The sequence below is a fragment of the Lepisosteus platostomus genome, chromosome 11 (genome assembly GCF_059453375.1).
Source record: "Lepisosteus platostomus isolate fLepPlt1 chromosome 11, fLepPlt1.hap1, whole genome shotgun sequence".
NCBI lineage: Eukaryota > Metazoa > Chordata > Actinopteri > Semionotiformes > Lepisosteidae > Lepisosteus > Lepisosteus platostomus.
The window spans coordinates 40,323,843-40,347,578 of record NC_142621.1 but is presented as its reverse complement, the minus strand read 5'-3'; the positions used below and the strand labels follow the sequence as shown (position 1 = coordinate 40,347,578).

The 23,736-nt window shown below is 37.1% G+C and overlaps 1 protein-coding gene across 8 annotated transcripts in view; it reads right to left on the bottom strand.

Moving 5' to 3' along the window:
* The window catches only part of LOC148652662 (RNA binding protein fox-1 homolog 3), a 514,276-nt gene that overhangs the window by 407,327 nt on the left and 83,213 nt on the right, over window positions 1-23,736 (bottom strand). For 6 of the 8 annotated variants that reach the window (XM_088599663.1, XM_088599667.1, XM_088599670.1 and 3 more), the window contains exon 2: window positions 22,773-22,921. The exons of the other annotated variants lie outside the window; for them this stretch is intronic. The gene's annotated coding sequence lies outside the window, so the exon portion shown is untranslated. The remainder of the gene's footprint in view (window positions 1-22,772; window positions 22,922-23,736) is intronic. 8 annotated transcript variants of the gene reach the window in all.

Here is a 23,736-nt window from a genome sequence, read left to right as displayed (position 1 = left end):
ACTAGTTCTGCTGTGTAGTGTGACTGCTGACACATATTGCCTGTTGTGTATCATTCAGGGGGCTTCAGCACTTCAATGGTGAATATAGTGTGCCCCTTTTGCTTCATAGGTAATACATACTGAATTAATGGGATCCAATGCAACAAAAAAACTTCTCATCACCAACAACAAAAAGGTAGTAGCTGATTAATCTAAGACTCACATCTAGTCATGTCCTAAAAGAAGTCAGGGTATCAACTTTTACAATGTAACTGGCTATCTTGCTCCAAACTACCACAACCCTGTGAAAAAGGGAGTTCCTCCTGTTCTCAAATTTAAAATTACCTTAACAAATTACCAAGAACAGGTATTTCCCTTGTTTTGGGCAGGTGAAACTACACATTCATAATTTAAGACACAAAACTAATCTCTGGAGGCAATACAGCAAGTGATTAGTGTTTATTACACAATAACCTGTTGTAGGTTAGTCACAGTGAGTGCATTTAAGAGAAAATCAAATTATCAGAAGTGCTGTTATCATTAGTATACAGTTTTCATTGAGACCTGTTTTGCTGGGCTTAAGCTAGTGCACCATTGAATTTTCAGGAATTATTGAATAACAACTTATCCTGGTTGCCAAAGATAGCTTTAGTTAAGCAAAATGCATAAATAAAAATTGTACCCCCACACATTAAAGGAAAGAGACAGCTACAGGAGGCACGTTATGTATAATATGCATACTGTATAAAGCATTGTTTTTATGACTAAATTATAAATGTATTGCTATATTAAGGTATGAAAAAGGTGAATGCTGAAGGAGCTGGCAAATAATATGCCTTTAAAGTGACATACTGTATATCTGCACAAATTGGTTTATAAAGGAGATCCAGAGATAGAAAATGAGACAACAATAGGGAAAGAGATTGAGCAACCACAGCAATGGCTCACTACTGTACCGTGCTGGGTTCTCCTGTAACATTACTGAGTCACATTGGCATCAAACTGTTTAAAAAAATAAAAAAAACAACATCCTTTGTGCTTACACAAGCCTGGAGTGTACTGATAAGATGGCTATCCACAAACACGCTTTGCCAAGAGAATACGATGCCCCTCAGTCATTGTTCTGTTCTGGAAACTTTGAAAAAAAAGGTGTGTGAAAGAGAGCTTAGGATACAGTCAGCTGTCATTTATACAGTGGTTTAATGCACTATCGGCACAGATTTGAACCGCACATTAAGAACAAGCAGGGTGTACTGCCAAGATATTTCAGGATTAGGTTTATGTATTGAGAGAACTTGCAGTGCTCAAAAACGGACGTGTGAGCTCATTTACTCAATGTTAAGCAGTTGCCAACAAAATTTAGAATTAAATGGGACAGCAGTTTATTTATAACAAAACGTACAAAGAAAGCAGTCTAAACTGCGAGTCAGAACTCAAATTCACCTGCCCAGTGATCTGCAAAACTAAAACAACAATTATTTTAATATTATCCGATTATGTGATTATTTCAAAAGCCAGATTCTCTAATGAGCAATTACCACACTCAATTACAAAGAACAGAGTATTCAAGAAATCACCTACAGTATTGCAGTATTGCTGGCTTAACTCCTGTTCTACACTAGCTACCAGCCAGTAGCGTTTAATGTAAATTAACTACTTTATTATTTAAAAATAAAAAGGTTCAGATACAAAGACTTAAATACTATACGGCTAATCAACACTTGTCCTTCTCATATGCTTTTCCTTCTTTGGACAATGATTCGATTCTGTGACAATTTCCTACTGTCATTTTAGGTATTTTATTTCCAGCAAAGAGTTGATCTTAATAGATCTGTTTTCTGGTACAAAAAGTAGTCTTTTAAACTTATGGAATTGCGTAGTAGAACAAACGATGTTAAAGATGAACAGTTGACAGTCAAGCTTGACTGGTAAATGTGATGGATTGGTTTCATTATTAGCATAACATTGTATATTGGTTGCTCATGAATAGTTTATCTTGAGTTATTATGATCACATTTTTGAAGATTCTGATCAATTTGAATTTAAGATTAGAAAGTGATGAACTTGGATTCTGATAAAAATTATTTGTGTTAATAACAAAGTTGCTATAATAGTAGAACACTAGTAAAAACTGTGACAAACTTGATGCTCAAAATTCATATTTCACACGGTTGTGTCTAAGATGTCTAAGAAGAATATTTGATCTGAACTTTGTCCACTACTGTTAAGGAGTGAAGAAATCCAAGGTTCTTTTTTATCAACTGTCAATGTCCAGTTTAAAGTATGTTTGTTCTTCTGGAAACCAAATAGTGATAGATTAACACTTAAATACATTCGGTATTATCTTTTAATAAAGGTTTTTCCTTAATACAGCAGATACAATAGGAATTACTAAAACTTAAATAGTGAACACTATTCATTTTTAAGAAGCACATCTTTTCATGAATATAGGACCAATTCAGAGACAATGTTCTGCACAGTTCCTGGATGTTTTTCAGACAATATAACTATCATTTGGGCAAAGGCACTATAGATTAGTTTAACCAAGGTGTATCTTTAGTGTTCTCTTTTACTTCTCAAAGGAAATGCAACTGATCATCAATGTTTTCTAATAAATGTAATGGCAGCCCACTGGCTGAATGAAGCAGCATCACGATGGACAAGCCCTTCTTGGAATCTGCTGGGGCCACTGTATTTTAATGCCGAAGATGAATTTGCTTTTCCTTGTCAACTGTTTAGAAAACAGAAGATAAATCTGTGGCTCAGATTGCTCTGGAAACCTGAGGGGAATCAAGATTGAGCTGTTGGACCAGGAAAGATAGCGCTGGCAAAGTTTTGATACAATTCACATCTTAATATAGATCTGCCAGTTTCTACCGACATTGCACTTTTTTCTTTTTAAACTGGATGGAGTTTTCCATTATGCCATGCATCACCAATAACACAGCCGTTGGTAATGTCATTTTATTCCCTTGTATTTCAAAGTGTCATTTGTGACAATGGCACTCTGAAGGGTAAACATGATTATGAATAAACATGCTGAATGTGTACTGGTAGAATAGTAGACTCCACAATTGTTACATTTATTTAGGAATTATAATGTTAATTAAAAAGTATTTGCTTTTCAACAATGATTGAACTCACTCTTACAGTAAATTAACTATGTAGATTTTGTCTTGATGCAATAGCCATGGTCAAATAAAACAACTTTCAACTTACTTTACTACATTTATAAAGCACTTTTCATCTCAAAGGATCTCAAAGTGTTTTACAGGCATTTCATCCACCACTGAAGTGCTGCACCCACATGTATGACACATTATGCAGCCTCAATACACACCAGATCAGGTTGAAAAGTGAGAAATTGTTTCACCAATTGAACTAAGGATGAACTTTAGCTATGCTAGACCCAGCCTTAGCTCAGCATCTGAGATGTGATGAGAGCCAGCTAATTGTGAGATATGAGTATATGAGTAGGATGGCAACATGTGGCAATGATCGACCACCTTCTATAACTGTACTGAGGATAACTTTCACTGTTGGATGAATGTACACCTGTAGAAATACAGCCAAAAAAGACCAGAACAGGATATTGACTCTGTAACTGAACATACACATTTAACTTAGCAGAGTATACATGTATTCCTTTGATGAAAAGCACAGGTGCAGTACTTGATTGTCTGTGATGAACTACAGGTAGCTTCCCAACCAGGATATAGTTTGAAATCAGCTCTGGGTGTCATAGCCCTAACTGGGAATAAACTGCTTTCTGATAATGGATGGGTAGATGGTGTATTTAATGATGAGGAATGATTAATTTCCTTTAAGAGACAAAGTTAAGCAATTTGCATAATCTTTTTTGTTAGTTTTTTTTTCTGTTTAAAGGACATCTGAAACACAAAGAGAAAAGGGGTTACTGCAGCTCCCTCGCTGTTACCTTGCACATCCATTTTTAAAGAACCACTGCAATTGTTTTGGAGGCATGCTATTTAAAGCCCTGTCTCTGTAAGTAATATACAGTAATTATGGCTTCAATGGAAAGTCTGAATATACCAAATTGTTCCTGGTCCCTTTACTATGTTCTGTGAAATCCCTAAAGGGTAATAACGAAAGCTGTTAATTTAATTGTCATGTATAATTAATCCAAACAGTTCAGTACCTAATGCTTTTGAAAGTGTGATGGTGAGAGACAGAGGAAATAGTGCAAGTGTTACAGACTCCACAATTTAACAATAAACAGTCATTCAGCAAGACTGCACCCTCAAGCTCTCAGTCTAAAACTGCATCTATCATTGTCTCTTGTTTGTTTTACCTTTGCAGTTGAATGTTTTCCATTTGTTCACTGAACTCCTTAAAAAATTTCATTTGGGCTGAAAGACCCTATGTCCTCATTGTACCAGCCATCTGAAAACACAATGCACACTAAATGTTTCAATATTTAGATAACGAACCAAGTTCCTCAAAATGCCAAACACCTGTTTCCATCGTTGTCTTACAAAAATGACTACAAAACTGAACAAGAAAATCTAATTTCTGCTGAGCTCTGAGATGGTCAAATCAGAGGAAGCCTTCAACAGCAGCAACAATACAAGGGACTGGACAACCTAAACAATGTTTGCCTACCTTTTCATGCAAAAAGTTTGGAATGTGCTATTTCATTTAATTTAAACAACCATCTCATTGCAAATATCCTCTTCAAACCCTTCAAATCTGTGTAACAATTGCACCACACAGGAAATGCCCTTGTTAAAGTTACCAACAATCTTGTTATGTCTGCTGCTTCTGGGTCTCTATTACTCTTTATTATCCTAGACCTCAGTTCTGCTTTAGACTCTGTTGACCATGACATCTTACTTTCTCATATTGAGACTGTGTTGGAGTTTCTGACATTATCTTAGACAAGTGAACTTCTTCCCTACCGATCACTGACACTTTCTCTAAAGTTGGGTTGATTAAATCTGGTATTCCTCAGGGCTCAATACTGTTGTCTATTATTATTATTATTATTATTATTATTATTATTATTATTATTATTTACATCCTATCAGATTTTGTTTTTGACTTCAAAATCCTCATGTTTACAGTATGTGTAAGGATGTACACTACATGATTTGGCAATTTTAAACAGCGAACAGCAATTACAGGACCGAGCCATATCACTATATCACTGAAGGTGACTCTGTAAGACCCTTTAAGAAAATGGCTCCATGACATTCTTAAATCATTAAACTACAGTACTAGAATCCAAAAGAGCAAGAGGTACAGTACACAGCACAAAGAAAATGTAACAATATTGGGTAAAACAAAAGGAGCATCTTTTAAGGATTATCCATTGAGTGAACATTTCAATATACTGTATAAGTCTTCAAATTACCAAATGTACATTTTATGCACTGAAACAGATCAAGTTTGCTTGTTTTTCCATTCAGAGAGAAAAACTAATTTTGGCATGGTTTAGTCCTACAATATGTCAAGAGTATATTGTTGAGACTCTGTTCATGTCCTGACAGAAACTCCATTTTGAAGTCTGACTTGACAGTTTGTCGAAGGTACAGAGGTCAACATTTTAGTGTTTGGAGTCCCGGGTATCTCTTGAGGTCACTGCAGCCTGGCCTGATGTGGCTTGCGGTTATTAAAATGTAAAACCAGCGAGAGTTAAGGCTGAAGTTAAGTACGTCTAATCGAGATGAATGAGTCTGTTCCCTGAGCCTCCCAGCGGATGCGTCTGTACCCGGGCCCTCGACACTTCACTCATTAATTACCATGAATTAATGGTTTTATCCGTGGCGAGTAAATAAAAGATTGTCACAAGGCCACGAATCAAGTGCAGCTTTTATTAAATACTGTGAAAATGTCAGCCGGTTAGAGCTGAATTAAAGAGACAAACAGATCAAACTCCATTCCAATCAAAAATAATCTTCATGTTACAAGATTAAATTATCCATTCCCTGTTCCAGAGAGGCTCAAGATGTATTGTCTTGCTCCACTGTAATTCCAAGATTAGAGACGGCAGTCATTTGTAACCTGTGCCTATGAGCACCTCTGAAAAGTCCCCTGATTGCAGACTTGCAGAATTGAGATGAAATGAAGTTATGGACTGACAGCCCTAGAGACCAAAACCCCCATTTGGACAGTTATTTAGCAAGCATGTGTTTTAAAGTGGATTCCTTGCCTCAGTTTTACCACTTGTGTAAGCCTGTACAACCATAACTCTTTCCACTAAAATACAAAGGAAAGAGAGTGGCAACAATGCTTTAAAGTCTACAGAAAGGTTTTTCAAAACAAAAGAGGGAAATGTAATTTAAAATAAAGGTAAGCTGGCTTCATTTCCTGCCATTTTATGCACATTCGTACTTTAAAAAATGTTACTCTTATATATACTTTCTCAAATTAATAATAGAAGCAATGATAATCCTGATGATGCTAAGCTATTATCAAACATAAAAAACAGTAGCGCAGTTGCCACATCTGAAATAATGTATGGTGACTTTAACAGGAAACACTCATAAGGGATGCCGACCTGCAAAACACACACTTCAGCTGGCTTTATATCCGCACGCTAGTTTGATCTGTGTGTCATATTAACACTGTAAATTATCCTTTGAAACCTAATTTGTATGTCATTGCTCAAGGTTATGAATTTTTGAGAGAATAATGTGCATTAATTACTTTTTTTTGACTGACAGTTGAATGTTTCTTACCCATTTCTAGCGTGTTTACCCAGTCAATCAATAAACCTCAGTGGAGGAAAAATGTAAATGAACTTAAAATAAGAAGAGAATCACTTTGAAGTAGCCTTGGTTACTTTGGAAACGTTTGCAGGGCTTGTAGTAAACTGCTAACATACACCGCAAACAAAGCATTATGCAAATCACTTGCCATGAATCACTACGAAAGGGTTTCATAATTTCATTATTATAAATGGGCTTTGCCAGTCCAGGGGGGTCATCTTATTTTTTTAATAGAATGCAGTATTTACAGCATAAATAGCATGAGTTATGTGGGTTATAAGAAGGGCATAAAGCTTAAAATACAATTTCCTTTTTTGAAGGCTATGGTTGATTTCAGTCCTGTCCCCATATCATTCACATTTATGAAGCTATCAATTTATTTTACTTCTTATAGGTCAGCTCTTGGCTAACATATTTAAATTATTTATTAAAAATGGTTTACAGTTTTTTTATTCTAATAAGTAACCAAAATATACTGTTTGTGCATCAGGGACCTGAAAAAATGCAAACCTACCAAATAGTGCTAGGCTTCTTGTAAAATGACTGCCGAATTCAAAAGTTGTAAAATAGGCTTATGAGTCATGATGGAATTTTTTTATTTTAATTTCTAGGTCAAAGATATAAAACTGCTGAAATAAAAATTATTAAAAATCCCAATAGCGATGAAGATAATTACTGCTTCTATTAGTTCAGTTGTGTCTATTATTAGTGGAATTCTACATGGAGTTGGCTGTCCATGATCATCAACACAAATTAATCTGTTTTTGCTAAAATGTGTTTATTACATAAATAATAGGGCACTATATTGTATGTCCTTGGAGAATGTGAAAACTAATCGTCTCTCGAGGGGTCACCTTTACCTGGCAGAGCTTGAGGGACGAGGAGCTATGATGGGGAAGCTATAGACTTATTTGGAGGTAGCAAGGGGAAGATTAGAGTATTGATTCAACTGACCAAAAATCTCAATCAGCGGCAGGTTTGAGTTGGGGCTGTGAGTGAGTGTGTGTGTGTGTGTGTGTGTGTGTGTGAAAGAGAGACAGAAGGCTGGAGCCGATCGCATGGTTCTGACTGCTGAGTGGTGAGGGGATTGATTGGTGCCTTGAAAAGCTTGGATAGCTGAGCAGAGAGAGGGGCAGAGAGAATTATTGTTTCCTCAGGCAGTGGAGACGGAACACCACAACACAAGCCAAGAAACCCAATCAAAGTTTGTTTTGCAGGATATTCACTCTCTCTCTCTTCAAATCCACATCACATCTCTGGGAATGCAGGAGTTGCAAGGTGAAGAAACTTTGGCAGGTATGCCATAGCCCCAATGGCAGTTATTATGTATGAGGTTATCATAATTTTAACTTTAATTTATTTATTGGCACTAGATTTCATGCCATATTACCTTCAAATCTAAGAAAAATCAAAGTTAGAAGGAAAAAGCATTTAGAATGTCCACATTTTGCAGCAGAAAACTAGTGTCAATAACACCTCAAAATGTATTTTGACTAAACACTGTTACATGCTTTCTAAGGGAAAGCTGAGCTCATGCAATACTTTTACATTTTAGTATCTTATTGGTATAACTCATTTAATATTATCACCTTATCATATTACTGTTTATTTCTTAAAAAAACAATTGATTGTGTGCTCTAGTTGGAGCTTTGTACAATGCTCGAGATAAAACAGCAGAAGCAAATGTTTTCAAACAAAATTGAATGCCATCTTCCTGAGACATTCAGTTGCTTACTTTGCTTTAGAGCCCAGTAGGAAAGGGCCAGAATGTGGAATTTCCAAAAACCAGTGATAAAAAAATCAGATCAATGTATAGAAATACCGTATATATTCAGAAAGTAACAATACAAAAGTGCCAGGTAAGACACAGCAGCCCTGTCTCCCGTTTTGCTGACCAGTCCAATCTTTGATAAATTCTGAGGCACCTCATCTCCTCCCTCCCCCATTCCGCCCCTAAAGCTTCCCCCAGTCTGCTGCCACACCAAGTCTGCCTCCCAGGCCCTGTCTTGCAGAGCAGATGGTGGAGTGGGAGTCAGGTACCATCCTCCTGGCACCACAAACATCTGTTATCATTACAAAATGCTAATTGCCATCAATCAGGACAGCACCTAACCACATTTATATGCAGGGATTGGAAAGAAGAAATAGAAGAAAAAAAAAACGTGATGTCTAAATTTCCCCGAGAGTGATGTTCACCGCATGTAAAGTAGCCAAGCAGTTTTGTCTCTTTTACCTTGTTAATCTGAGGACCGGAGATGTGCAGTAAGGTGCTACTTACCTTATTAATAGTAGATGTCTCTTAATGTAATAACAGCATCCATCAGCCAAGGCTGCACTGCACAGCGAGACGCAGCGCTCTATCCATTTAGAGAAATAAAAAGGCACTTGCTCTTAGGCTAGAAGTGGGATGGATGTAATGGAGTTTAAGCTAGGCATTGTATGCTGTAATGTAAAGCCACGACTTAGATGTTTCTCCCAAAAAAGTACACGTTTATTTATACCACATTTCTTTTGAGCTGTACATCTTATTAAATAAGCTGTGATAGTTCCTTCAATAGAAAATATATTACACATAAAACAACAAACAATATTAAATCTACTATAAAAACAGCCATTAGGAGAAGACAAGGAATTATATGACACACAAATAGTGCATTCATGCATGGACTTTAAACTGTCTCAAAGGGTGAATTATAGTACAACATTGATACTACTCAATTAAAATTTTAAAAGAATACCAGATTCAATAACTGCAGTGTGAAGGAAGTTTTCTGTTTTTATCCCCTGAAATTATTAACTATAATTAGTTAAAGTTAAAGTGGTTTATAAATTAATCACCCTATGTAGCCCAAGTTAGTGTCTTTATTACTACCCACAGACATTCACTTTTCTACAATTTTCCTACACAAAGCCTGTTTGTCCTTGGTATAGGTCATTGTGAAAAAGATGCATCAGCCTCCTGTCTCTGTGCAACTGGTGTGGGGGTCCACATGGAAAATGGTCCATGCCAGGGCCCATGTGAAGACACTTGTGTTTACGTCTGTAGCCAATCGGAGAGAAGAGGCTGACTAAGCTTGATGTTGTTGGATCAGCATATTCTACCCAGCACTGTGGGATAGGAGTGCCAGAAAGGACCACTGTGGCCGGCGTCTGCTAGCTCTGCAATGATCTCCCCATCTTCTGCTGCTGCACATATGCACAAACCTTAGGGAATATCATTGCTTTCATGGAAACATTAGTCGGCTGAGACATTTGTTGTAGGCTTGTATTCCAAAATGGAACCATACTATTGCAGAGCATGTTACTATTACCAAATGTTTTTGCCTACCATATTTACCATTGGTGTTCCGAGCAAATACTATCCAATATCACCCTTTTACATAAACACAATTTACAAATGGACAAAAGAAACACAACTGGTATAGTGGATGTAATCAAGAGTTTTAAATAGAGATATTAAAATTGGAGAAATGTGAAAATACATTTATCATAGAATCATTTGAAATGTGATGTGTCACCTGAACTTTCAAATCAAAAATATTTGAATGATCCACAGATGTTCCATTAGACTCAAGTCAGGAGGAAACACTGGCCATGGCTAGAGCTCAACTTTTTTTCCTGGAAGTAGTCCTTAGCACTGTGTGGTCCTACATTGCTTAGTAGGATGGAAAATGTGTTGGTTCACAGAATTCAATCAATGTATCAATGTGTAGAAAGGTCAGTACAGTATGTTGATTGAGATTTCTTTCTACATCATAATACTGTACATCCACTACCGGGAACCATCCTCTAGTGGTCTTGAACAACAAACAAATCTGCATACTCTAAGGTGTCTCCACACACACTCTCTTCCAACAGATCTGTCAAGGGCAAAACAAGCATCAAAGAATAAAACACTCCACCACATGCAGTATCTCTTCATATGTTCTTTGGCACACGAAGGCAGTGATATCGTCTCTCAGCTGTTAAGTTGATCCCAATGAATGGCCAACGAACCTGCAGATCATTTCAGGAAAATGATGATATTCCGTAGAAATGTACTGTAGGTTGTCTCCTCCTACAATTTCTCCATCTGTAGCCAAAAGGCTCTGAAAATAATTACATGGATGGATCACACAGATGTGATGGTCCTGGGTTGGTATGGTGACTTTCTCTGAGGACTTAACATGTCTCAAAATGTCTAGTTTGGTGGTACTACTCTGTTCATTTTTGAAGCAGGTGTTTTAATTCTCTGGGTACCTTCTCTGGGTACACAGACAGACAGTAATCATCTGTTTTTTTAAGCTATGAGAAGAATGGTACGTTACTTGAGTTGTATTGTTTCTTTTTTAATAAATTTCTGAATATAGGTCTTGTGATTTTATACAAGTGCCGAGGTACTGAACAAATCAGGTGTTTGAGTTGAGATAAAAATGCTAAAATAAGTTTGGAATCTGCATGATTAGATTATTTTAATAATGATTTGAATTTAATGAAGTACAGGAAAATACTGTATGTGACCATGCCCACTTAAAATTGCCCAGTGAGCTTTTTAGGTAAAACTAGCCTGAAATGTTCATGTGGGTTTTTGTTGCACATTCCCTGTTACTTCTTCATTTATAGGGAAATTCAATTAAACCAGCCCAACTAGTACAGCTATGCAAGGGCATTAATGTCAAAGTTATTTGGTGAAACTAAGCTCTAAATGTATCTGTGTCTGTGGGAAGATACTGTATGTATTTGAACTGGAGATGGAGATTTTACTCCAAAATTGTATAGGAAATAATTGCTAAATCAGTAAAAATTAAAAATCTAACATCAGAGTCTGCTTCAAAGTAGATATGGATTAAATTTTAATCTTCATTTCAAGAGTATGAATGTTTTGGCTTGTATGTAAAATGCATGTAAAGTGTTTTTGAGATTGGGTGATCATTATTATACTCTACAGATAACAGTACACTGTTACTGTATTTCAAAGTATCTTTTCAGCTGCTGTATCTTTTTAGCTTTTCACATAAGCATCTCTGGCAGTAAAGAAAAAAATAGAACAATTGTTTGACAATATTTGTCAAACATGCTAGTATCAAAACATAATTGACCAAGATCGGCCTTTCCAACGATTTTTAAAATCTTTCTTACAGCTTTCTGAACTAACTAAAACTATAGCTTTGAATGTTTTTGCAACAACTCAATTTAATTTCCTTGACTTGTTTTGTATTAATTTGTCTTGCTTCTGGGCTATGCTCCTGAAAATTACACCTTTTCTTACTTATGTATACTTTCTTTTCCAACAGGATATACATATTTACAGAGAATAACAAAAGGTAAATCTGTAATCCATACCAGAGCTGCAACAGCAATTCAGCAAGCCAGAGCTCATCTCAGTTTCTGTAGCTTTAAGCAGACTAGAGAGCATGTGACTCCACCTCTGGAGAGGATACCAGTCTTTTACCCCCAGCAATGTTGGTTGACTTAAGTGGACTGAAGCAAATGGGGTAAAGTTCCTCTCTCAAGAGTACAATAGCAGCGTCAGTTGGTGGGACTTCAATCCATTCTTCATGACTGTTAGTCATGTGTCCAAAGGATTACCCGCTATGGTAAGCTGTTCCATTGCAGACAATATAACAAATGAAAAATAGGTGGGAGCTAGTGTTAAATATTGCAAGGAACCACAAACGTGAGAACCACAAATTGGACCCAAGGGGAAGCACATTCAAGATCAGAACAGGAGGCATATTTTTCCACAAAGGGTTTGGTTGAGTCAAGAACATACTGCTGTGCCATGTATTTGAAGCCAATATCCTAAATTCCTTCGAGTTAGAAAAGAACATCAGATCAAATAGCTACTAGAAACCAAACAAGTTTGTTGTAACCTTTCTTAAGTGCATGTCTGCAAAGTGTCAGAATAATCTACACAGACAGATAACAATATCAGCATTACAGTTAGCTGTTCAGTGGGCTGTGTGTGTTAATTCCCAGGGAGACCAGTATGTTGGAAATCTGTTGAAGGTCTTGTCCATATGGACCATGAGCAGCTCAGCCAAGTCTAATTCTCATACTTCGAAGCACATCTGGAGCTCGCTTCCACTCTTAATTGCCATTAATTCCTGAACATGCATATTAACCAACACACAACAGCAAGACAAGGATTATCAAATGAGGGAGCCTGGGACCCGGGTGAGCATAATCTAGCTCTCCGTTAATAAACACACCTGACTAATCCTACAGTATAGTTTATACTGCTGGAATGTTTCTGGTACGTGAGCCTTACAGTACAAGATGTCACAAGTTAGAGGCAGAATAGAACATAAGATTCGTATTGCGACTATTATGAGATGCACTGTATAATCCAATTGAACAACCTGCCAGAAAGACATTACATTTGTAATACTGGAACTCTATAAAAATATTGTTATATTTTGATGGTTAGGGTATAAGATAGCTTTATCTTTCATTCTTAATTAATTCTATATTATGAATATAATAATATATTTAATTCTCCCAATGTTAAGATCAGCACAATGTATTATACTGTATGAAACCCCATATTAATCTAAATCTTTCCTCAATATTTATTTTCATTATAAGACACTCACTTTAAAGCATTATCAGATTTAGTTCTTCACTTTGGCCCTTGAAGACTAGTTAATATTATAGTCCTTGAGCTGAAGCACTGTGGGTCCAGAAACCTCTTTTAAAGTCGACTTTAAGTTGATATTAAGAAGGAAGGCTGCAGCTGAGCTGCAATGTTTATGTTATTGCTCCCCCATAGTCTTCAGTAACACCTCGAAAAGATCCTCTTCTCACTCTTGGCTCAGATTGAAAAGCAGTTTTAATAAGAGATTTATTTAACTACTCTGAAAACGCGTCTCAATTGCAGTCCTAATGGGAGAGACAAGAGGTCTTGAAAGAATTCACAAGCACCTTGCCTGCTGCTTTGCTATTTGTGAAGTGGTCCCCGACAATCAGCTAGAAAAACAGTGATTGTCAAGGGATGTCTTCGCACACATAGTGGCAGAAACCACTGCGCAAGGCTGGGCCACCTGCTCCAAGAGAAACAGGCACACAGACTGTGTTTCCTAATATTACCCCGAGACTTAAGTTTTTATTACCTATCAAGGGGCACATAAAGCAAAAAGAGTAAAAAAGTGCTGTCATCCTCAGCTTAAGACTGGAGACTGGCAGGGTGCCAGAATGCACAAAGTTTAGCTGAAAAAAAAAATCCAATTTTGAGTTATGGAGCAGATGTGTTCTTTGATGAATTTCCAAACCAATACAGTTTGGACAAAAACATTAGAAGCAGTGGTAGCATAGGTAATAAAGGGGAATCGCAGAAAACGAATCCCTCTCTTTTGCCCGACAATATCCCTAGCACAGCTCTTGACACCTCTCTTTAAACATCCCTGGAAAAAGTTACAATGCTGCAGTCTTGAGACACTTACTGTATGACACCCCACACAATTCAGCAAACATCTGAAGTCTACACATCTACAGTATCAATATTTTGCCCTATATTTTGGCAACAAAAACTTGTGGCAGTTGTCCCCACACTGTGATCATAAACAGAGCCTATATAAAGAATGCTCAAATCCAGAGATTACAGTGCCTATCCCAGGAAAACCACAAAACTGTAGGATTATAATTTTTCCTAAATCGCCAGTCTCTTGAAATTTGAGTAAATGTACCTTTTAATCCATTTAGCACGCTTACTTAATTAAATAAGAAATAATTGGTCTTGGTCAATGAAGATTTCAGGTTTTAATTCTAAAAATTCTATACATTGCTTAATTGAACAAATTACCTGCTTAAATAGGTGAAACGAAAAGTTCCCAATTTCCCAATTCTTCAGAAATTGGAAAGTGTAGTGTAAGCCATAAAATCTCCAAGACTGTGGTTCTCTAGGACTAGTGCTAAGAGTGTGACCATTTAGGGCTTAAAAAAGGTTGGAGTTTGCATAAAGGGATTTGGGGATCTCAAGCAAACAATCCATTCATGATGTTGAAGCACATTCCCTAGTATCCTTCAAGCGACAACAGGACAAATTCCTCAGATCAATTCTTTTCTACCCAGCTGACATCACAAGTTCTGACAGAGGGATGGTGTGGTGGCTCTGTGGCTAAGGATCTGCACCTGTGGCTGGAAGGTTGCCGGTTCGTATCCTGTGGCCAGGAGAGGAATCTTACTCTGTTGGGCCCCTGAGCAAGGCCCTTAACCCTAACTGTGCCAGGGGTGCCATATAAATGGCTGACCCTGTGTTCTGACCCCAAGCTTCTCTCCATGTACATGTGTCTCATGGAGAGCAGGTTGGGATATGTAAAAAGACAAATTCCTAATACAAGATACAAGAAATTTTATATGGCCAATAAAGTGATCTTTTCTTATAATGGTGCTGGAAGGTTGTACTTTTGGGTACAGTATTTTAGACATAGCATAGCACTGTAGTCAAGTTACAGTCACTGTAACTTAAATTGCATACATGTTTTTAGAAGCTTTTATTTGGGCGGTGTTTCATACACATTAAGATATCAGAATGATGTAAAATCTCAGTGTTATAAATGAACACTGCAGCAGTAATGTGTTAACATAAAACTTTGGTTGTGAAAACATCCAGAACTTCCTCTGTGTAAAGGAAGGCTTTAATTGCCACAACACTTCTATGCTAAGCTGAAGTTTTTTCTTATGGATTTTATGCAATGTTACCTGGTTAGCTGGATAACAATAAAATGAATAGGATATGCCAAATGAATACATTTATAGCCTGGCTTATGTTCTTATACTCTAAATAACTACAGTATAAGTGCCTCATTACTTTTGAGACTATTTTGGAATAATGAATATTTAGGCTGTTGAGTGTGACTCGTTTGAGTTAATTTGACTAACTGTGCAGAATAACATCACTGTCAATGACATATCTTGAATTTTAGGACACATGGTGTGTTTCTATACAAAAGCGTGATACAGTATAACTAGTGTAGTAGAGATTATATTGTTCATCATACTACAGGCCAAACGTAATGACTTCATTCTTAATTACTGGAAGTTAAACTAAGATGTGGCAAATTAATTCACAGAAATGTAGCCTCTCAGGAGAAATTGCAGTTTTAGATCTAATTAACAGGATTGATGTTTTCAAGCTGTAACACAACTGTCACGTGTAGGGCATCTTTTAAGGAGGGGGCAACTACATTATGTTGAGCAATATGTTAATTGTAGATAGTAAAGATTGCTTTCAGTTTGTGGCCAGGACTGATTACATATAAATGAGCAGGGGAAAAAGCTGGACAGCAGGACTTGAAATAAATATATATCAATTTCACATTTTCCATTAGAACTGTGAGCCCTTGCAACCTGCATGTCAGAATGAAAAATACCTGCAGTGGATCCCCACTTCTAATGTTCAATTATTCTTTTTAATTCTGTACCCTCAGATCTTCATCATGATTAAAGAGTGAACAAAACTACTAAATATCACTGTTTAAAATATTTGGAATCCCCTTTTATAATGTTAACATGTTATTGTTAACTAACCTTGTAGTGTCTAAACACTTAATGCTCAGCATTGTGTCACTGAGCAAAACAATTAGAAATATACTCAGTCTGGCTTTTCAAAAAGTTATGTATTAATTTTGTAAATTGAATTTTAAATATTTAGCAAAATATTATACTAACTCCCACGTCCCTGTATTGAATAAACCAGCTCGAAAATAGATGGACGAATTACACTAACTCTGTGTAGTTATACATGCTCCATCTATATTTTAAGTATGTCATGCGTAAAATTAAAATTAAACGGGGTCCCAACTTTCCTCACATAAATTCCTAATCAGTTTCTGGAAAACATTTTGAGAGGCAACAAATTGGGGATTCATTTCTCTCATTCCCCATAGTAGGATAACAAAAAGTATCTTAGAAAGTGCTCAACTAACTTAAACATCGATTGCAACATATTCTCAAAATAAACAGCATTCTAAAATAAACTTGTCCATGCACAATTTTCTTGAGAAGCACAATCTGTTCTCCAGAATTTGCTCCTTTTGTTTCTGTTCTAAAGGTCACAGCGTTTGTTGTTGCAATCCTGAGACCAACACCGAGAATCAGTTCACAAGTTGAACTGCCAGCGAAGTGTCCTCCCCCTTCCCAGCAGGCTCATGGCTGAGTGGTGAACTGCACCTGTCGTGATGGATGTCACTTTAACGGCCTTTAAAAACAGGCCGACAGGCCCGGGAGTGATGAATAGATGTCAGCCGCTGAATCACTCAGAGATGATATATGGGCAGCCATGTGTCATCGTATGGCAAGGATGTGTGGAAAATACATATTTCACACTTTTTCTCTTCACTTTAACCACACAAAAATTCTCTGGGTATTCCTGGCTCAGCGGGTGTCTGGATTAGCATTAATGTTTTTGTTAAACTTTCTTATACTGTATGCACTGCGTGTTTGTTTTTAAATGTTGGTATCTTATCTACCGATTACAATCTGGAATATTGGTAAGGAATTGCTGCCAATGTCTAAACAGCTCTACTGTAATGCTTATCTGTATTCATGGAAAATATCACAATATCACAAACTCCTTCCAACCTGTAAGACTGTATCAGAAGTACTTTTAGGGATCCTCATACTTTTTGTTGAATTGCAACTTTCACACAAGAACATTGAATCATCAAATAGACTGTTCATCATGATTACAGAATCATAGAAATGATCTCAGATCATTCAAATGATTGCAACTCCTGTTCTTACTATGCATACTTGTTTGTTGACAAAATTCTTGCATCGTTGAGAACAGTAGTAATGGTTTTAGAACATTAGGTATTAGGCATTCCACTCTACCTTGCTTCTTTTGTTCAACAGTCCTTGAAATTGACAGCTTGTTTTCCAAAGTTTGAGTGTCAAAGTTCAGGAAACCTTGAATTAACCCAGGTCATCAACTTCAGTGCAGAAAACTCAGCTGAGTGGATTGTGAAGTTTAAGCACCTAAGACTTTCAGCAAACACTTCCCTTCGTTGTTCAACAAAATCAATCTCCGCTCAAAGACAGCTCTGAGTTTTATGCAATGCCTGTTGGCTTTGTGCAAAAAATATCTGCAAACACTGCAGTGGTGAATACTAGAAATTTGGTTTAAAAAAAGTATGCACTCTGCTGAATGCCTGAATGCAGAACCATTCCTGACCGTGAGTTCTGGATATTGACTAATCCTGCAGCTACATTGTTAGTCCTGTCGTGTAACTCAGACTAGCCCAGAAATGCACAAGATCTACAATTCACAAGCTCTGAATTATTCTAAACAGTTTGCTGCAGTAAATAGCCGCAGTCTTTACCTCTAACAATTCTCTTCTAAAGAATACTCTATTTTGGCTGTCATAGATTACTATTGTAGCAAAATATAAGATATGAATTTTTTATTACCCCAAAAGTTCTCTTTAAAAATTCTGAGTCAAAAAGATGTTTGTTTGACCTAGGAATCCTCATTTTTCACTTGTGTTCAATGATGAGTCAGAGCTTTTTTCCAGGTATTCTTACATAGAAGTGTGTCTCAGATCCTACTAAGATTAGCCCTTACCAGCACCTAAGAGCTACACAGATCCTCCAGTACCACTTCAGAGCATCTACTCAGATAAACATTGACTTTCAAAACAAATTAATCATCCGCTGAGCACTGGCAAGCTGAATGAGAGGAACTGAGAGGACTGGCACACTGAGTGAGAGCTGCAACTATCACAGTCATATCTCACATTGAAACTGCAGAACAATTAGGAAAACACTATAAGATTTTTCTTTTAAGAAACAGAATTAGAAGTAGCATTAAAAATGTGTTACCATCTACTGGAAAGGACAATTAAAGTACCCAATTTGTATATTATGTAGGTTTCAGTTTCAACTGTTCGTTGCCTGAGGAATTAAGAAAATACAAAAACACATTTCTTTTTATTTTACCTTTCCAAGAATTCTCTAAGAGTATTGGAAAATGGCCACCAAGTATGATTAAACCTCCAGGAATCAGGTTCTCTGAACAAAAAAATATATATATTCTGCTCCATAAAATACAGAAAATTAATTCTGCAAATAGGCCCACAACAGGCCAGTCTCTGAGTCTTTTTGCTTCGGATTGTTTATTTTGCTTTGCCTGAAGGAAAACTAAAACAGCTCTGACTTACAAATTTTGTAAAATAAAACAGATAATGACAACAGGTCAAGCCACAAGTGAGCAATGTCTGGTCTCCTGAGAGAAAATGATTACTGTCACATCCTAGTGACAATCATACTGTAGATAATCCTATTTCTCACATGAAGCTCAAATTATATTATGTCACATTATATTTTGCACATGCTATCAAAACTGGATTAAGATATGCCAACTATCTGAAAAGACAGAGCCAGATTATTGGAGGGAAGAATTAAAGCACATCATTATGTTGAGCTGTCTGGTTTCTAAGCAACAATGATAGCTTCTCTTTGGGTTTGGAAACACAGCATATATAGTTTGTATACTGTGAGCAATATGCCCAGATGAACAGATGGCTTCATCGCAGTGAGGAGATTTGTTTTATATCTCCATCAGACCCTGCCAAGCGTTAAACGTTTTTGTCATTTGTTATTTTACGGGATGATGTATACATACTTAAGCTAACTGGGAGCAAGTGTTTCAGATTTTTTTTCTCATCTCCCATCAGGGTCCTCTCTACCTCCTTATACTTGTATATTTCTGAACCTCTGGAATACGAATGAAGATGTGAACAATCAAGATGGTTCAGTACTTAGGCCTGAAATTCCAGAAAGAGAACATGTGTTTTTTCTCCCAGTCAAAAATGCGAAAATTCAGCAGTTATTGAAGGAAGAGCACACTTACACTCAGCAATATAGATTACACAAATACTTCATGACATACAGTACACTGCAGTGCAAAAGTCTTGAGACTTAGACTTTAGTATTTATGAGAACAACAGAAACTTGCCATTTAGCAATCTTAAATTCACGTTGATCAGAATCTTAACAGTACTTGAACAGCCAATATGAAGGGTTGTGTTAGCTATTCGATGACATTTGCCAATCAAATCTAATTGTCTTACTGTCTGACGTGCCCAATCTTAAAAATGTTTGTTCTAATTTGCACAGCCATAAAGCTAGAAGCAATACTTTTTTATTGGAAAGACTAGATCTATCACCATTAAACTAAACAAAAAACTGCTAAAATGTCAAGTGAGAAGTGTGGAATGATGCAAAACATTGAGTTTTGCATGGCAGTATATACACACCTTGAATGATATCACTGGAATAGTTGACCTGGTAGAGAAAATATTTAAAGTTGAATCTCATCCCATTTCTGGACATATAGGTATATGTGAAAGATTACAGAGTTTAGAAGAGATTAGAATCAAACGGACGGGTGACAACAACTTGACACGATTTGATGTAAACTGCCCTTAAACCTTCCTAATATAATTTCCTAAAATACCAAAACCATAAATAGCATATGCTATCCTCTTTCTCTTTCTTTTGCATTCATCTTCTGCATCCATCCATCAACCCATCACCACCTTTTCAGATACCCCTTGGTTCACTCCTCATTCTGCAAAACGGTCCTAGTGTCCTCATCCTTAAACCAGGAGACTGGTCCACAGCCAAGTGTGTTAAACCAAATTTTACTATTATTTAACACTCAAGCATTTCTCAGTGTATTTAATTTTAGGATGTTATTCCTTGTAAAATAAATTATATCATAAATTATTGAATCATAACTGATTATTCTTTGTATACTCCTGCATCAATTCGGAACATGAGATTATTACTGCAGCTTTGTCAGTTACTTTGTACAAGTGTACCCAGTTGTGGGAGATGAAGCCTGCGCACACTTTACTCTGACACGTACACTTGTCAGATCCAGCCTCCATTTTCCTCCCTAGCATATGTACAGTAGGTGAATTAAGCCTTGATTATAGTAATACATAATGCAATGGCAACACTGTGGCCTCACAGGAATTCAGCAAGTTATGAGACACTGTTGCAAGATAAGCAAAGGATGTCCTGGCTAACTCAAGCTCGAGCTCAGAGAGAATTTTGGCTAAATGCACTCAAATTACATCTTATTTACTGCTGTTGTATTTTATAGGTATTGTTATAATTATCAGTATTGGTGTGTCTTTTAATTTAATTTAATCCACAAAACACAAAAATCACAATTCTCTGCTCCACATTGGAACACATACACTTCTCATATCAAATGATATGTACAATTGTGTATCGTTGTATATTTGCTAGTATAGGATGTTCTCTTAATAAGAGCTTTTCTTTTTAATAACAGGGTGTGCTTTAGAGTAAGCATTAACTTCAATGTGTGTTATGTGAGATGGAACAATATGAATCATTACATAGGGCCATCTTTAAAAAAAACAGCAGGAATGGATTTCTCAGAGATGTGCTCCAGGTCACGTTTAGCAGTTAAAAGGCTTGAAGAGATTAGCCTCTAACATTAGTATTAAGAGATACACACTTATTAAAATTGATACTTTGGTTTTTCTTCATTGTGTTTTGCTGGTAAAGTGACAAAAGAAGCTTTCCAGTGTCTGCTGGAGAAAGGTACAAATGGCAAACTTCTCTAGATGTCATTACTTATACAAGGATGCCCTTGGGAGTCTTTGCACTTGTTTATAAAGAGTTGCGGTACGGTCTTTCATGCTGGGGTGGGGAAATGAGCCTTCCTGTAGCAATTTGTCCTGGACGCCACTGTTTTCAGCCCCTGCTGCTTTTCAACAAGTACGGAGGAACCTCTCATTGGAGCTCATGGAAAGGAACCCAGCTCCACGCCTCATTCAAGTGCAGAGCATTGCATAGCACCATGCTGGGGGTGGCGGTAGCCTGTGTAGGAATTGACCCCCTGACCTTCTGTCCTAATGTTGAGAGTGCTGCCTACTGAGCCACCATTCAAGCATGGCTCTGTGCTGTCAGGCACAAGAGCCCTTTCAGAATGTTAATGCCCAGCCTGATGTGCTATTGCATAAGATTTCTGTGATATGACACTTTCTCTCCAAAAAAAAGATACAAACACATAGATAAAGACCCCTTCTCTTAAAAAAAATCATCATTTGTTGCCCTGGCAACAAATCACTGAAAATGTGGCATGAGAGAAGCTTTTTTTGGTGAAGAACAAAATGTAGTTTAACAAGTTCTGACATCCTTTTCATGTTTCATCCCACAGCATTTAAATCATAGAGTGCTTAATTGCTCCAAGGCAACATTATCCCTATTGCCTTCTGCCACTGGCCTCAATTCAGTGGATACCTCAGTTACATCTTTGCGCTACACAATACAGCACCTAGTGATGCACATAATCCTCTCAGGATCTCCTCTTCAAATTGAACAGATTAAATTCTAGGGTGATAAGACCAAACAAGGTTTTCTTTCTTTTTCTTTTACTTTTTAGGTATACCATCTAATCCAAACAACAGATCTTAGAAATCAAGATCAGCACAAATGCACAGCATATTTTTACAGTGTTCACATTTTTAGGGAGTATCTTTAAATTCTCTCAAGACTCACTTAGCTGAAGTATCTGTGCTGATTTTAAATCCAAATCAGGCTTACAGTCTCAGAGCATATAGTCCTCAAGGCTCCTGCTATTCCAGCCCACTTTCACAAAACAGAATACTCTGTGCTTGTAACTCTTGTAATTTAAAGGAAGAAAGTAAGAAAAACAGGGCTCCAGCACTTAGAAATAGGATATATACCATAAATTAAACTTATTTGTTTAGCTAGTCTTTCTGCTTTGGTACTTCATATTTCCTAATAAAACATGTTTCAGAACAGGGAGTTAGACAACTTTTTGAAACTATTCGGAGGCAAAGTTAAGTGTGCAGCAGCGACCTGAAGTCCTGGGGTACAGAGACACCTGAGGTCTTCAGTGACGGTCAATGGAATTCTCGTGGATGTATACAAGAAGAATGGACATTTCAACTAAGATTTGAGGAGTGCAACACTATAAGCAATGATATTTACATTTGCATATATAAATGTGCTTCAATATCACCTGAAATTGATTGTCCTTGACTCAAAATACTATCATCTGGTAGAAAGTATAAGACCCACCTGTGTATGGATGCCCCTAAACTGAGATTCCGGGACTCTTTGCCTCAGTCTGCCCTCTCGTCTGCTCAGTGATACAGTCTTTGCTTCTGTCTTAGCGTTCAGTGAGGCCTCACAAGTTCAGCATCTCCTCTTCAACACAATGGCCTTAACTGCAATGGAACAAAGAAATGTGGAGTCCACTCAGTTTTCAGTATCTAGAAACCTTAAACACCTTAAGCTTAACCTTAAAACATCTCAAAAACCTTAAACACTACAACAAAGTATTCAGATCCATAAAGTTTAACCCAGTCCAAGGGAAAGAGGTGAAACCAACCAAAATGGTAGGTTAAATAGTTCATTTTCAGCAAATAAAGCACTCACCCAGTTCAGCTGTTCTTGAATAAATGTGTGGCCTTTGGGATGCAACAGTGATTTCAGATGTAAAGATTTTTTTCTCCCTCTTTTGGCATGCTCACAAAATTGAACAATGAATACTTCTATCAGAATACACTGTGCGATGTTACATTATACACGGAATTGCGGCCTCCAGAGGCTCAGGCACTGCTTGTTAAAAGCTAGATGTGTCAATATCTATGGTTATCACCAATGCACACCTGTCTGGGAGGGACGAAATCTAAGCAGACAGCAGTGTACTGTACATCCCATATCCCTAAGGAAATACTCCAGCACTGCCAAGCCCAGTAGCCTCTGCTCCACTAGGGTCTCTTAATGTAAACTGCTGGAGGTCAAATGGACGACAGATGTTGCTGACAAAGAAAAATACAAGGACTTTAAAGCATACCTGCACATCTGTAGAAATAGATAAGGGCCAGTTTACAGCAAAGAACCATCAATTTGAGTGTCCTTGTTTCCCCCTCCATACAATTTGTTTTCTTCTTTTTTCCTATTTGACAGATTTGTGTATGAACTCCAGTTTGGAGAAGATGGTCCCAGTTCACTTTTTTATCTTAAGTTCGTTTGTGAG